Source organism: Phocoena sinus, chromosome 15 (genome assembly GCF_008692025.1).
Source record: "Phocoena sinus isolate mPhoSin1 chromosome 15, mPhoSin1.pri, whole genome shotgun sequence".
In the NCBI taxonomy this organism is placed as follows: Eukaryota; Metazoa; Chordata; class Mammalia; order Artiodactyla; family Phocoenidae; genus Phocoena; species Phocoena sinus.
This window is the reverse complement of record NC_045777.1, coordinates 11,301,575-11,318,708: the sequence shown is the minus strand read 5'-3', so window position 1 is coordinate 11,318,708 and position 17,134 is coordinate 11,301,575.

The following is a 17,134-nucleotide window of genomic DNA, read 5'->3' as shown; positions in this document are numbered from 1 at the left end:
CAGTGGAGACGTGCTGGGAGTTAGGGCTCACTGAGGGCAGTTCACTGAGCATGCGGCCAGGGAAGCTACAAGTTGGGGGGTGAATGAGGCCTCGGCCTGTTGTGGGGATTAAGCAAATTAATAGGTGCTCTGGATTAGAAATGTGCCTGGTATAGAGTAGGTGCTCAATGAATGAGAGCACCCTTCATAGAGCACCTACTGTTTGCAGAAATAGTAACTCACACTTATGGAGACTGCCATGTACCCAGGCCCTGTGCCTGGATGTTTTTGAGAGTTCACTATGTCGCAGCCACATTGCTGAGTGCTCATGGATTTTTGAGACTCATGACACCACAAATGGACACCTGCTGTTCTTATCTCTATCAGCAGATGAGGACACGCATGGGAGACAATCAGCATGGCTGGCTGCATGAGCCAGTGTTTCTCTGCTGTGTGGCCTTGGGCAGCCGCTAAGTTCCCTGGGCCTCAGTTTCCCCATCTGTAGCATTAGATGTGTCTACCCATGGCATCCTAGAGTTCTAGAATGAGGTTTTAAGTGTCATCCTAGGTGAGGGTTTAAGCATCTGCAAGGCTACTTTTTTTCTCCCAGGAACTTGCTGCCCCAAATGAAATCCTCTAAAAGACTCTTTTAAGGCCTTCTCACCCCTCCCCCTCTCCATTTTCTCCCATCTCAGAGTTCCTTCCCATTTTTCTCTTTTCCCAGTTAGGCCTTCTTCCATGCCTGGAAGAGTAAAGACATGTAATTAAATCTTGTAACAGGAGTCTGGATGTGGGGCTGTTCCAGGATCAGTTAGCTGGGCTCTAGGTGGACTTCTCTTTCCTTCTCTTTTCCTCATGGGCCCCAGTGGCTGCTGTGGTACCAGACATCACATCCCACATGACCACATCCTAACCAGGAAGGGAAGGGGGGCTGGGCAGGAAAGGGTTCTTTCTCATCTAGAATCTCACTTCTTTATCAAATAGGAAAATATTTTCTAAATGTCCCAGTAGACTTCCCCTGGAGCCCCATGTGACAGTGGAGTCATATGTTTACCTTTAAACCAGAAAGGAATTCCCATGGCTGACTTGGACCAATCAGGACACAGCCTCTCCATCTGTCCCAGAGAAGTTTGGGCTCTGAAGGTGATGAGGGCTCATCTGGGCCAGCCACCAGTTCCAGTCTCACTGACATCCCACATCTAGGCTGCACAGGTGGGCTTGGGTTTGCTGGGACTTCTCTCACTTGTCCCCCTGGGCCACTCCCCACACCTTGAGCACTGTCTTGCCAGAACCAGAGGCTGGTCTCTCTGGTTCTCCTCTGTCCTCCCTACCCGTTCTTTCTCAGGCCTCACAAATGGCCCTTGAGGTGGGGTGGAGCCCTCTCCTGCCTTCATCTGACCCCAAGCCCGGCGAGCTCAGTCACACAGCATCCCTCTTCCTTTACAAAGGCTCCCCAGTCCCTGTCAGTGTGACCACTGGTGACCCAGGCCACACGGTCTGCCTGAGCCCAGCTTCTTCCCCCTCCCGGGTCTCTGTCTTGTTCAGTTTCCCAACTCAGAGACATGGATGTCACTTAACCTCCTGTGTCTTCCCTGGCTCAGAAAGTGGCACTGCCATCAATCCAGGGGATCAGGCCTCAGACCCTGGAGTTATTCTCAACTCCACCCTCTCTAACCCCACATCCAATCCATCAGCAAATCCCGTCGGCTCTGCCTTCCGACTGTATCCAGACTCTGACCCATCTCTCCCCTGCTCTGCCATCACCTGGTCCATCCTCCTCATTCCCCCCGCCCTGCTGCCACCTCCCAGAGGGATCCTGTTAGAACTTCAGTCAGCTCACCCACACCCTGCTCACAGCCCTCCCAGGGCTCCCACCTCCCTCCCTGCCCCACAAGCCCTGTAGGACGGCTCTTGCATCTGCACCCCCTCCCCTCCCACCTCCCCTCTGACCACATTGACTTCCACGCCTCCTTAACACACCAAGCTTTTTCCATCCTTTTTCCGCCTTTGCCCTTGTCGTAGTTCACTCTGGAGCATTGGAACACCGTTCTGGATCTTTCTGTGACCTGCTCCTCTCCTCAGGCTCCTGAGAGGAACCTCCCAGGCCACCCCCCGCAGTAGCCCCTCTATCCTTCTCTGTCCCTGATCCTGATTTATTTTTCTGTTGAGCATTTGTCATCCTCTCTCTCTCTCTCTCCATTTATTTGGTCATTTGTTCAGTGTTTTGTGCCCACCCTGACCCCACCCTGAAGGTGAGCTCTAGCAAGTGGGAACTGTGTCTGATTCACATGGGGCCTGGCACACAGCAGGTGCACAAAACACTGTGTTTGGCGACAGTATTGGCAGCTCCTCCCAGGGATGCAGCCCGTGGGGACACTGTCTGGGTGCCAAGGTAAATGCCGGCTGAGAGCTGATGGGTCCCTTTCAACCCAGGGGCGCTGCCTGGACCTGTGTGGGGGGCAGGTGGGGGAGGGTCCAGGAGGTGGGGAGAGGACCTCTGAGCCTCCATCTTGCCCAAAGCAAAGGGCAACAGAGCCCAGACCCTCATCACAGCATCACGGAGCCTTTGGGAGCCTGGGAGGTGACACTTGGCAGGAATGGAATTCAGGAATTTTCAGTCCACCCTCAGTGCTCCCTTTGGAAACTTCTTGTCTGATCGTTTTCTTTATTTTTTTTTCTTTTTCTTTTTTTCTGAGCTGCGGTACCCACTGTTCAAAGGAAGATCCCATGGCGGTCGCCCATATCACCCCAGGGCAAACTCTAAATCTGGCCCGTCAGGTGGAAATCAACCATGGCCAAGTTCCCCTTGGGGATTCCACAGGAAGGACACAACCCTCCCCAACCGGGGTGGATGTACGGTCTCCATAAATTCAGCCTGCTGTCTTCCCAGCATCGGGTCCCACCCAGGGGGACGCCAGTCTTGTGTTTGGGGGCTGCAGTGTGGGAAGAGGGCTGCGTCTGAGCAGACTCAGACTATGGGTGCACTGCTAACCCACATCTCCCCTCCCAGTGTATCTACCAGGCAATCAGTTCTTCTCTCTCCAAGACTTTTTATTTTTTGCTGAGCATGTGTAGTTGAATTCCTCTTAAAGTGCCTAACTTGTGACTGTCCTGAATACAACATAAGTAAAGGCAGGAGGTCTGTTCCGATTGATGTCAGGGATGGGAGACCTCCTGGCCTTGACCTCTGCTCCAGGGTGATCCCAAGGCCCATCCTTAGAATACCAGGCTCAGGGGAAGCCAGTCAGAAAGCCCACGATTGAGGTCCATCCCTTTGGTTTCTATTGAGGAAAGGAAGGCTCTGAGAGGTGAGGGAGGCAGTGCTTTGGGGAACAGGTTGGGGGTGGCTGAAACAACCATCTTGGAGGAGGGGGTCGGGGCAGAGCAGAGGTGGGGCTGGGCCCAAGGCCAGAGCAGGATGTGGTAGAGGGCATCTGGAGGGTGTGACTTGCCATTCATTCATGTAGAATCAATGTTGCTCCATTCATTCTACATTTGCCATTCATTCAGCAACTATTAATGAAGCACCTACTCTGTGCCAGGCGTTGGGGAGACAATGATCCCTGCCCACAGGGAGCTCATAGCCCAGTGTGGGAGATGGACATTAACTAAATCATCCTCAGAACTGTCCATTTGTGACTGACAAGTATGAGGTGATTTGAGGGCCTGTAATGGGGCAGGAGAGTTGACATGATTGGGGCAGTCAGGAAGCTGGAAGAGAACTGAACTGAGAACTGAGAACTGGAGAGCAAGCAGAGGCCAAGTAGATGAGAAAGGGAGGAACAAATGTTTCAGCAAGTGGGCACAGCATGTGCAAAGGCCCTGTGGTGGGAGAGAGCAGAGTGAATAAGTGAATCTAAAAGAGCATGTAGCTGGAGCCATAAGATGGGAGGGGAGTGGGGAGTGAGGAAGGCTGAGGGCTGGGCTGGACAGGCTCCATGGGGAGAGCAGCCTGCTCTTACACTGAGGGCAGTTGGGGAGCCTTGGGAGGGTCTGAGCAGGGAGACAGTGTCAAGAGACACCTCTGCTCACCTCTGCCTTCCCACCTGACTACTTATCATACCCTGGCTCAGCATCTTTCATGAATTTTTTCCTTGAATCTCCACCACTGACCAACTCCTGACGGTGCCAGGAATTGAGCCCACTTGCCAGATGAGGAAACTGAGTCTCTGGATCTTTTCATGGCCCCACCCACTTCCTCCTGCCCAGAGAAAAGAGGAACAGGGAACAGACACCCGATGGTCAGCTGGGAAGAGTCTGGGCTGGGAATGGGGAGGGTGGGGCCCTTAGAGGTCCACGCCTGGATGGGCAGGGGCCCTGCTTCCGTTTAACCACAGCCCTGTGACATGTCTCAAAAGGGAAGCAGAGGCTGCCTCTCCTCATCCTCTGTACCCTAGGGAGGGAGCTAGGGATGTCCTGGGGGAGGGCAGGAGCCTGGGTGAGTTCTCTGTCTCCTCCCACAGGCTACAAGACTGGGTTCTTGGAGAACTTTGGGGTCAGCTAAACCCAGCCTGGTGACCTCAATCAAATCTTGTCACCTTGGCTTCCTCCTCTGTTAAAAGAGGATTAGAACCTCTCCCCAGACTATTCTCAGGTTTAGCACACATTGGGGCCTCGCTGAATGGCTGGCCAATGGTTGTGAGTTAGAGGAGCTAAAGATGTTTTTCTTCCTGAAAAAAGTAGCCGATCAGACAAAGAACCCATGAATTTGACATTCAACAGATATTTTTTGAGCACTGTGTTCCAGGCCTTGTCCTGGGTGTTCCTGGGTGTTGCTGACATAGCAAAGAACAGACCGGACGTAAGTGCCTAGAGATGCCCCACCGTGCCTGGTCTGCGGCAGACATCACTAATCAATCATCTTCCCACTGAAATCAGAATTTTCCCCAGCGCTGTACACTCTCTGGGGGATGGCACTTGAGGGGGACCAACCTGTCATTCCCATGGAGGGACAGTGCATGGGGACTCGGAAGATCCCAGTGAGGACCTCCCTAGGTGATTTATGCTGTTTCCTCTCAGTCTATTTCAACAAATATGTATTGAGCACCTACTGTGTGCCAGGTGCTGGGGACACAGCAGTGACCAGGGTGGGCGCAATGCTTGCCCTCGTGAAGCTGGCATTCTGGTGAGGGAGATGGACAAATAAGTAAACAAATAAGTAGACACTTCCAGACATGGATAGGTGCTACAAAGACATAAGCAGAGGGATGCAGTGGAGGGTGACAGGGGAGATCAAGGTGGCCCAGGGAGGTGGGGGGGGGGCTCTGGGAGGAGGTGACATTTATTGAGACCTGATTAATGAGCTACAGCCACCAAGAGAAAATATGGAGGAACAGTGTTATAGGTGGAGGGAACGGCAAGGGTGAAGGCCTGGAGGTAGGAATCAGGTTGACTTATTTAAGGAGTAGAAAGTATTCCTGGGTATTTCTGGGCAGCATGAGTGATGGGGAGAGAAGTGGGAGATGGTGTTGAAAAGGGAAGGGGCCAGACATCCAGGACTTGAAGGCCAGAGTCAGGCATCTGGATTTTATCCTAAATGTGATGGGCAGTCACTGGAGGGTTGAAGCAGGGGAGTGACTTGGTTGGGGTTATATTTTTGATCTCTCCAGCTGCCATGTGGAAAGGTTGTATAGGGGACAAAGGTGAAGCAGGGAGACCAGGTTGGAAACAACTGCAGATGTCCAGGCGAGTGTTGATGGTGTTTGGACCAAGGTAATGACAGTGAATACAGGGCCAGATGGCCAGGGCTGGCGGGAGGCCCAGGGCTCTGCATTCGGTTTCATTTTTCCTTTTTACACAATCCACCCCAGGGCTCTGGGTCACTGGACTTTCCCTAGCACGGCTGGTAGAGTCCACAGCAGGCTGTCGATCTGGCCTTTTCCTCCTCCTGGCCCCCTCCCTGCCCGGCCCTGGACCCCAACCCTCCTCTCCAAGTGCAAGCCCAGCCCCAGTTACTCTGTTAATGTCTCCCCCAGAGCCCAGACTTTGCCTGTGGTCCTCCCAGTATGCTGTTGCAGGGAGGGCCCCAAGGGTCTGGGCCGACAGAGGTAGATATGTTCCAGGATCCTTGATCGTAGAGAAATACTTGAAGATAGCTTGCCAGAGGGTAGCCTCTATCTTGGGAAAGTTTTCCTCTGATCCAGACTGTTGCTGAAATGGGGCAGCAGACATACTCTCCTTACTTACTCAGGCCTCAGGCGCTTGGATTGGCAGCGGCTGGAGAGCTGTATTGAGGAGGGTTCTGAGGCTGCATCTGGGCTCCTAGGAGGGAGAGTCATAATTGATTAGGAATCCCTATTGTGGGTCCAGGACAGAGGATAGGGGTCATGTTGGCCTCATCTTTGTGTCTTCAGCATGTAGTAGGTCCTCAGGCTTGCCCTCTCCCATTGTGCCCCTAAATCTTCGAGTATAATCGATGCTATTTGAAAACACCCTGTGGACTTGCTTTCCTCATCTGTGAAATGGGGTGGATGATGACAATGCCCCAGAGAGGCTGGGAGGCTTCCCTGCTCCCCAGGAGTCACCGGAAACAGAGGTGCTGAGATCTGCGTTGTCCAAAGTCATGCACCTGGGAGATGGCAAGGCTGAGATTTGAACTCACGGCCCCTGAGTCAGGGAGAGCAGGCGGAACAGTTGGGCTGGGGAGGGGAAGATGCTGCCCAGATCTCTCTGTGACCCTGGACCCCACTTCTCCTTTCTGCTCAGTGTACTCAGCACACAGGAAACCTGGCTGGGGCCTTCCTTGCCCATCCTCTCTGCAGCCGGGTGGACATGGGGTCCTGGCGTCACCCGCCGCCACCCCGGGCCTCCCACTTCCTGTCTTGTGCAAGATGAGGCGTGCCCTGCGTGGAATGGGCAGGCGGCTCTGGCGGATGGGTGGACGGGTGAGTGGGGGCCTCTCAGGCAGGGTCACTGCCCGCAGTTACCGCTAGCAGGCCTGGCCTAGCCCCCGCCCCTTCCTCCTCCTCCTGTGTTTCCCCAAAGTTCAGGCAGCCTTGAGCAAGAGGCTGGGGGACCCGGGAAATTTGGGGAGGCCACCCAGCCAACATCTTGTCCCAACAGAGCAGGTCTGGGCTTGGGTCCTTATGGAGAGGGTCCCAAACGACCATGACAGCTATAATAATAATGGCTTGCATTTACTGAACGCCTGTGACACAGGCACCATCTCACTGGAACACAAATATTTATATAAGCACCTACTACTACTTGCATGTGCTGTCTTAAACCCTTTATATCTAATGTCCCGTTGAATCCTCACAAAAACCTTGTGAGGTAGCGTTTTATATTAATGACCCCCCTCTTCAGATGAGGAAACTGAGGCTCTGAGAGGTGGAGGGACTTGCCCATGGTCATGCAGCTCAGCTGCATCCCACTGAAGGTCGTTGTCTGTATCCTGGGGCCAACACTCTTCTGGAAGTCGAGAGGTCCATAAGGGAGGGGCATTTGGCCACTCTCCACCTGGGCAGCCCATGGCATGTGGGTGGCCTCTGTGGGCCTCAGTTTTCCCACCTGTACCAGCTCTGGTTTCTCAGGCTTATGTTTGTGGGTCAGAAGGTCTGGGGCAGTGCCAGGGTGGGCAGCGTGGGGAAGAAGGAGGACCAGAAGACACTTCTGGGATGGCTACAGTCCCACAGCCCCAGGTACTCACAGTGCCCACCTGGAAGGTCACACTTGTGGTCACCATCCTCAGTCTCTCTGCCTGAGGGCTTCCTCTGGCTGCAGGAGTGCGGGCTGGAAGTGTTGAGGCCCTCACCAACGGAGGGGGGAACCGGTGAGTAAATACCCCGGCGTCCTCGCTCGGGGGATGCTCTGCTCCTTCTGCCACAGCTTCCTGGGGGCTGAGCCCACAGAGACAACCTGCTCACCCCCATTCCTTGTCTCACTTCCTCACTCCCTACTGATGTTTCTGGGATCATGTTTCTTGCACCCAAATCCTTGTCTTGGGTCAGTTTTGCCCACTTAAGCCGGCAGCTTTACCTCTCTGAGGTTAAGAGTCGTGAATCAGACAGACGTGAGTTTGAATCCTGGCACTGCCGCTGACCTTGCCTGTGACCTTGGGAACCTGCCCCCTCTCTCAGAACCTCAGTTACTCCATCTATGAAGGAGAACCGGAGTGATGACGGAGAACCAAGTGATGACGATATGGACAGGGGAGTGTGAGGTCATGGGGACCAGGGCCGAGTTTCCAGCTGCAGGACCCACAGGTGATGCTAGGTGCCATTTCTGAAGGCTTCTGGGGTGGGATGAGTAGGCCGGGAAAGAGGGAAAAGGGAACAGCCTGGACAGAGGTGTGGAGGAAGGTCTGGCCGTGAGTCCCTCTCAGCCTTGTTTGGCTGGCAGGGGAGGTGGATGGGTGGGAAAGACAGACAACCTATTCCATCCCCTCCCTGCTGCCTCCTGGGATTCCAGGGAGCCTAGTGGGATGCTTAGAGCACAGCAAAGAACAGTGAGTTCACTTACTGTGGGGTGAGAGGTTGGGTTGGTTAAGGGAGCTGTATCTGCAGGGCTCTCATCAGGGAGACAGCTCTCATCCCGGGAGTCACAGATTCCAGGGCTACCTGTCCATGGGGTCTCTTCACCGATTCTGTGCTTGAGGCAGGGATGTGGGGGACTAGGTGCCCCCTTTTACCCTGGGTGGGTCCTCATGCCCAGAAGGGGCCCTTCCCTCCACCGCAAACCTGGGGTCCTCCGTGATGGCAACCGCAGCCACCTGGCTGCCCAGGCTCCAGACCCGGGTTTCCCTCTCCTGCCCCCATGGCTAGTACACCAGCGAGCTTGTCCAAATGTCCAAGGGTCCATCTCCAGTGCCCCACCCTGGTCCAGCACTGCCTTCTCCCGCTGGGACCTTTGCAGCTGCCTCCTCGTTGGTCTTCCTGCCTCCACTCTTGCCTCTTAAGCCAGAGGGATTCCCTTAGAACCCCAAACAGATCCTGTCCCTCCTCTGCTCAGAACGCTCCATGGCTCCCACTGCTCTCAGAGCAGATGCCAAAGTCCTTACAGCAACCCACAAGGCTCTGGGGGATCACCCCACCCCCTGCCACCTCCCAGCCCTCTCTAAGTTTGCTCCCTCCCCCCCACCCCAGCCCACCTGCTCTCCCCAATTTTCTGCTCAACTGTAACCACACTGACCTCCTCCTTGTGCCACAAACACACCAATTATGCTGCTGCCTCAGGGCCTTTGCACTTGCTCTTTCCTCTGGAATAGAGAACCCTCTTCCCCTTCTTCCCTCAGCTGTCACTGTGGCAACTCCTCTTCTGCAGTCAGGCCTCAGCTCCAAGGTCATCCCTCGGAGAGGCCCTCCCTGGCTAGCCCCTCATTTCTATCACCTCATGCTCTTTTATTTTCTTCCTAGGACTTAGTGCTTATCCTAGAAGATTTCCCTGCTTGCTTATCCCATTTCTTGTCTGTTTGCTTCCACTGGAATGTCACCAGCGCTCAAGGGGGGACTTTTGTCTGTGTTGTTCATTGCTGTACACCCAGCCCCCAGCACAGTGCCTGTACAGAGCACGTGCCCAGTAAACACTTGTGAATGAATGAGTGAATGAATGATTTTTTGACAGATGAGGGGCTAAGGCCCAGAGAAAGCCCTAGGGGACTCACAGTCCAGTGCTCTTGCTCCTGACCCACCTTGGTCTCTGGAGCAGTTTGTTGCCAGTGCAGCCCCAGTGCATGCTAAGTTTGGGGGTCCTTGGTGCAGATCTCAGCCCCTGCCTGTCTTGTTTTGTCCTATGGGACTGTAGGCAAGTCAGTTTCCTCATCTGAAGGATGTGTCACGTGAAGGTCCCAGCAACACAGAATTGAGGTGTGTGGGATGGGATGGTGTGTGGTGAGGGCTTGGCACATAATAGGTGCTCAGTAAATAGGAGTGGGGTTGGCTGTGGGGGAGGCTCTGGTTTGCAGTCCCCTCCCCCTCTGCTCCAGGGCCTGCAGTTACCACTTATCCTGGTCAGTGGGCTTGAGAGATTCCATGTGTGGGCAGGGCTGTGGCCAGGGTGCTCGCCTGGCCTCCTGGCAGGTCCCATGGGCACTATCCGGCCCAGGCTGACATTCCAGGCACATTTCCCAGCCCTAGGGCTGCGGCAGATCAGCACAGGCTGGGGGTGGGGGTCGTAGGCTAGACAAACGAGTCAGCCTCCCAGTTTGGGCCTCCAGTCTGCCAGCTTCCTGCTGGGTCTCCTGAGGTCCAGAGGGGTCTCCAAGTCCTTCCTTCTCTCTCCAGCTGCTACCATCACCTCTCATGCACACTGGCATAAGAGGCCTCCATTCCGTCCCTCCAGAAATTCCCTCTCCACACTAGCCAGAGGGGTCCCCTAAAACTATGGATCAGCCCACATTACTCCCCTGCTGAGTGGGATCCCCAATGCTCTGAGAGTCAACCTCAAGTTCTTCCCTTGGCTCACGAGGCCCTGTATCAGAGGGACCTCCTCTCCCTTGCCCCCTCCTCACTCACCCTTCCAGACATATTGGCTTCCCCTGTGTCTCTGAAATGACCCTAGCTCGTGCTGCCTCAGGGCCTTTGCACTGGCTGTCCCTCTGTCTAGAACACTTTTCTCCCAAGTGTCCACAGGCCCCCCTCCCCCTCCCCTCCCCACCTAGTATTCCATGTCCCCATCCCTGCTTTATGTTTCCCTGGGGTACTCATCACCTTCTGGCACACTGTAGATTTTTCTTATCCACAAGTGCAGGGATTTTTGTCTTTTTGGTTCTCTGTTGGATCTCCAGTGTCCAGCACAGTGCCTGGAACATAACTGGTGCTTGACAAACATTCGTTGAACAGCTCTATGAATTGTTGGCAGATAAGGACACTAAGGTCCCTCGGGGTAGGTGACCAGCCCAAGGCCATACAGCTAGTCCAAGATTAAGTCAGGAGAGGAACCCAGGTTCATCAGATCTTGGAGCCAGCATCTTGGAAACTGCTTCAGGAGAATAACAGACGGGATCCAGACCCTAGCAGTGGATCTTGATGATTCTGCCATCCCGCCAGCCCCAGGCTGGGCAGTACTTGGGCTGGTCCAGGAGTCCTGGCCTGCCTGCCCGGGCATTCCAGGCTCCAGCCCAGGTTCTGAGCTTTCTATTTTGAGCCTCCTAGTCCTGAGGACTGTGTGTTCCCAGCAGGCGGCGCGGGCCAGAGGCTGAGCCTGGGTGTGGCTGTCACCCTATCTGGGGCCTGGTGGTGGCGGGAGCTGGAGCTGGAGCCCCGTCAGGGAGCCCAAGGACCCAGTTTCCTGGGTCTCTAACCTACTGGCTGCTGAGGCCTCTGAGGCAAGTCTTGTTCTCTGTCTGACTGTCCCCCTGGTATCTTGCAGGGGTGGTACCGACTCATCCCACCTTGGATTAAACCCCTCTGATTGTCCCCAGGACTTTAGGGCCTATTTGAACTCTGGTTCTGCCCCTCTATAGCTGTGTGACCTTGGGTAGAGGAGATGGCATGGGGAAAGAAGAGAAAGAAACTCCCAACAAGGGGACGACATGTGCAAAGGCCTGGAAGTATGAACAGTGTGAAGGGTGCAGGGTGGTGGATGAGGGGTCACTCCACCTCTCTGAGCCCATTTCTTTATCTGGGAAATGAGCACAATAAGAGTACCTATCTCCTGGGATTGCTGAGGAGATTCAGTGTGATAAAATTGATGAAAGTGCCTTGCACCCAGGAAGTAACTCAATAATTAGCCCCCCACCCTCAGGGGGCATTTTCTCCCCATGGCAATTCTCCCGTTGCCCTCCTTACCACCTGGTACTTTTTTTTTTTTTTTTTTTGTGGTCCGCGGGCCTCTCACTGTTGTGGCCTCTCCCGTTGCGGAGCACAGGCTCCGGATGCGCAGGCTCAGCGGCCATGGCTCACGGGCCCAGCCGCTCCGCGGCATGTGGGATCTTCCCGGACCGGGGCATGAACCCATGTCTCCTGCATCGGCAGGCGGACTCTCAACCACTGCGCCACCAGGGAAGCCCCCACTTGGTACTTTTGTATTAATTTGCATGTTGGTTGCTCAGCTGCCCTCCCATCTAGAACGTCAGCTCCACCAGGGCAGGGACTTTTGTTTGCGTTTTCACTGCTGCATCCCCTGCAGTCCAGCACAGGATCTGGCAAACAGCAGGTGCTCAATAAATAAATGTTTGTTGAAAGAATTAATGAGTAAATAGTGACACACTGGGGAACACAGGCCCTGAGCTCTGAAAGTGTGTCCTCACCCCCCTTCCCTGGCCCAGGGAGGGGGGTACCTAGGATCCTCAGGTGCTTGTTGGTACCAGACAGCCCTGCTCTATCTGATCTAGTAGCCAGTGAAGCTGTCCAAGTCAGCATCATCTTCATTTCACAGATGGGGAGAATGAGACTCAGAGAGGGGGAGTCATTGTCTAATGTCACACAGCGGTCATTGTCTGAGCCAGGATTCCAACCCAGGACTGTGTATGGGATGGATCATTTTTTCCCTGGAAAGAGTTAGTGGTAATGGGAGCATGGTGGGGCTGGGAGGAGGTCCCAGGGAGGGAGGAAGGGCTGGGAGATGTGTCACCCCTCTCGAGTTCCATCTCTCTTTGTGTCTCTCTGTTTCTCTTTTCATCTCCCTGGATTCCTCTGTCTCTGTCTTTGTCCTGTCTCTCTCTGTGTGTTTCTCTCTCTCTGTCTCTCTCCCTCCCTTGTGTATTTGACCCACTGCCCAGGAGGGAGTGCGGGTAGTAGACTCCTGGTGTGGGGAGGACTGAGCTGAGGACCTAGAGCCAGACCCTGTTCCAGGCCCAGCGTGGGCCCCAGGGTCTTGGTTTCAGTCTCCAAATTTCAGAGTATAGAGAGCTCCAGGCTCAGTTTCAGAAGACCTGGGTTGGAACTTCAGCTTTCTCCTAGCTCAGCTCTATGGCATTGGTCACTTAACCTCAGTTTCTGTAAAATGAGACTATTGACACACCTATTTCATTGAGTTTTGTTTTTTTTTTTTTTTTTTTTTTTTTGCCATACGCGGGCCTCTCACTGTTGTGGCCTCTCCCGTCGTGGAGCACAGGCCCCGGACGCGCAAGCTCAGCAGCCATGGCTCACGGGCCCAGCCGCTCCGCGGCATGTGGGATCTTCCCGGACCAGGGCACGAACCCATGTCTCCTGCATCGGCAGGCGGACTCTCAACCACTGTGCCACCAGGGAAGCCCTGTTTTTTTTTTTTTTTTAAATTTATTTTAGTCTGCGTTGGATCTTTGTTGCTGCGTGCAGGCTTTCTCTAGTTGCGATGAGCTGGGGCTAGTCTTCGTTGCGCTGCGTGAGCTTCTCATTGCAGTGGCTTCTCGTTGCGGAGAGCTCTAGGTGCGTGGGCTCAGTAGTTGTGGGACGTGGGCTCAGTAGTTGTGGCTCGCAGGGTCTAGAGCACAGGCTCAGTAGTTGTGGTGCACAGGCTTAGTTGCTCCGCAGCATATGGGATCTTCCCACACCAGGGTTTGAACCTGTGTCCCCTGCATTGGCAGGCAAATTCTTAACTACTGTGCCACCAGGGAAGTCCTCTCATAGGGTTTTATAGGAGGAATGATACAAGGTCCATTCCTGGCTTCCTGAAGCCCTGAGTAACAAGGGAGGCAGTCAATAAACAGCTAATTGTAATGATTTCCTTATAAGAAGTGGAGAAAGTGAGATTCAGACTCATTTCACTCATTCATCAAATATTATTGAGTGCCTACTATGTGCTAGGTGCTCTGATTTGCATTCATTATCCCAAGGGTTGTCAAACTATGGCCCTCGGGCCAAATCTGGCCCACAGCTTGTTTTTGTAAATAAAGTTTTATTGGCACACAGCGTGCCCATTCATTTACTTATCTATAACTGCCTGCACCCTGCAACTACCTGTTGAGTAGTTGTGAGAGAGACCGTACAAATCCCAAAGGTGAAAGTATTTACTGTCTGGTTCTTTACAGAAAAAGTTTGCTAATCCCTGGATTAACCCATCACAGTCCTGGGAGGAAAAAGGGATCATAACTCTGATTTTACAGATTAGAAACTAAAGTCTTTGTCCAGTGACTCTCACAAGGTTGGATCTCGGATAAACAGAGATCCCTGCCCCTTAGGGACCTGCCCCTTAGGGACCCTCCCAATTCTTGTTCCCATTCGCATGGATGTCGAGTGGGCAAATCGAACCCCACAGTGGAAAGAATACTCTTTGGAGGTCAGGTAGATCCGAGTTTGAATTTTGCCTCAGCCCCTCTCTTGCTGATAACCTTAGGTGAGAGGTCTGACACACAGGGTGCTTAATCAACGTCACATTCCCGCTATGAGCCTCAGCTTTTTTTTTTAGGCTCCATCCAGGTTATGGCAGCGGGTGGGGTGGGATGGGGAGTTTTGCAAATCACAGCCATTGGCCAGCTGGTCTTTACAGCTGCAGTGAATGGTGGAGAGTGAGGCATCAGAGGAAGAGCACTTACGGACGACAGAGAGGCTTCCTAGAGCTCCATATAAGTGGTGGGGGGAATCTCACTGTCACCTAAGTCTGCCCTAAAGTCTTAGTGTCTCTCCCCTGGCTTGAGGCCTCAATCTGGTCCTTGACTGTACCTCCCTCATCTCTCCCAAGCTCCTTTCCCAGCTTCCCTCCTGCTGACCTTGGGGAGCTCCAGGTTTGCCCTCAGCCTTTTTGCAGGGGACCCAGAATCACCAAGAGGCAGTCCTTCCCACTGCCGGGGGGAGGTAACTCAGGAACCTCTGGCTTCCGCCTGTCCCAGCGCCCTGCGTCATGATCAGCAGCTGCTGAGAATGGCAGTAACTCTCCCCTGATGACTTTGCCCACTGCCCACTGTGCCTGTACTAGAGCAGCCTTCTAGAATGAAGTAAGTCAGTAATTTATTTTCCCAATGCTAGGTGACACCTTGGTCAAATTCCTTCACCCTCGACTCTGTGAATGGGCTCTGGTGGTACCTACCCTGTCAGAAGTTGTGAGAATGAAATGAGTCAGTGAGAGGAAGTGCTTGGCATGGCCTTGACCATAGTGGGCACTCAGGACATGTGCTCAGGGATTTATTCGAGGGTCCCTGGATGCTTCCTGAGGATTCCTCAAGGCCAGCCTGGTGCTGGAGTGAGGGGAAGAGGGGGACACAGGTGCCAAAGACACAGTTCTTGTCCTCTCTAAACGCTGGTGATTTCCAAATGCATCTCTTCAACCTGGACACTTTCCCTGACTCCAGACACGAGTCTCCACTTGCCCCTCCTAATTGCTACCGGGGTGGCTGATGGGAGCCCCAGACTCAGCCCAGCCATGAGCCGACTCCTGATCTACCCCCAAACCACCCCGTCTCAGTTAACTGCTCCTCCATTCTCCAGGTACTCCCCCAAACCTGGGAGTTGTCTTCTACCCTTTGTTCTCACTTACCCTGGTATCTGATTGCTCACCACATCCTGTCAGCTCCCCCTTCGAAATGCATCCAGAATCAGCATGCATCACCCCAGCTCCAGTGCCCCCACCATGGTCCATGCCACCAGCATCGCCCATCTGAGGACCTCATCCCCTATGGTCTATTCTCCACACGTAGCCAGAGAGGTCCCCTTAGGACCTAAGTCAGATCCTGTCCCTCCCCTCCTCAGAGACTCCTCATGGCTCCCACCTCACTCAGAGTCAAAGTCAAGGTCCTCCTCATGGCTGACAAGGCCCTGTGTGACCCCCCGACCCCAGCAAACCCTATACCTCTCTGATGACCTCGTCTCTTCCACTTTCCCCCGTGCTTACTTCCTTCGAGCCTGATGGCCACCTTGCTGTTCCTCTAATAAACATTGGATCACTCTACCTCAGGGCCCTTGCACGTGCTGTTCATTCTGCCTGGAACCCTCATCTACCATGTATTCCCGTGACTCACCCCCTTCAGGTGGCAGCTCGGATGTCACCCCTCAGAGCAGCCTTCTCTGAGCCCCACCCTCACCAGCTTAAACATTCTCCACCTCCTAAACTGTCTCTCTCTATACTCTGATCCTGCTTTATTATTCCTTTATGGGTAGAGGAGGTGGCACAGGGGAAAGAAGAGAAAGAAACTCCCAACAAGGGGACGGCATGTGCAAAGGCCTGGAAGTATGAACAGTGTGAAGGGTGCAGGGTGGTGGATGAGGGGGAGATTGGTGAAGATAGTAGGGCAGAGAGACCCCGGCAGCTGAGCTCCAGGATAAAGCATCAGCCGGGCAGGAGGAAAAAGAGCTCTGGGCCAGCAGTCAGTAGGCCGAGGTCACCCTGACTCTGTTGCTCCCTTGGCTGTGTGACCTCAAGAAGCCATGCCTCTCTCTGGACCCAAGAACCCACAACTGCTATTGGAGACCACCTAAGTGGATTCATTATTTGACAAGTGGGGAAACAGGCTGCAGTGCTTCTATGACCTGGTTAAATCCTCAGGGACAGGGATAAGCCGGGAACTGCTAGCAGTCACTCATAACTTAGCTCAAATGAGCTCCCTGGATTCTTGGCTACCCAGTGCCCCTTAGACCCAGTGGGCCTGGGAGGCAGGCTGAGCCTCCCTGCAGGGCTCTGGTTGCTCAATCACAGCTTCCATGGCTATGACCAAGGCAGGTGACACATGCTGTCTGGGAGTCACCCTTGGACCCTGCAGCCTGTCGCACAGACTCCCGCCTCCTCACACAGCCCGACTTGTGCTCTGCTCCCTGTGCTGCCATTTCCTGACTATGTGACTCTGGGCAAGTCACTTCCCCTCTCTGAGCCTCAATTTCCTCTTCTGTAAGAGGAGATAAGAGCGGTACCCGCCCTCCTGGCTGTTGGGAGGATTTACTCTGCCCCTGCTACACTGGCCCGCTTGCTGTTCCTCAGACGTGCCAGGCATGCTCGTACCTCGGGGCCTTTGCCCTTGTTGTTCCCTCTGCCTGGAACACCATTCCCGAGGATGGCTTGCTCTCACGCCTGCAGGTCTCTGCTTAAATGTCACAGCTCAGCCTTCGCTGACTCCTGACACCCCCTTCCTCACTTCATTTGTCTCCGTAGCTCTCACCACACCTCCCAGCGCATCCTGGGTTTTGCTTGTCTGTCTACCCATTCAGGATGGCAGCTCCACTTTTGTCTCTCTTGATCATCGTTATGTTCCCAGCCCTCAACATGGCACCTGGCACAAGAAAATGCACAATAAGGACTTGTAGAATGGATGGATAAATGAATGAATGTAAAGTGCTCAGCAACGTGCCCTCCCCATAGTAAGCGCTTGATA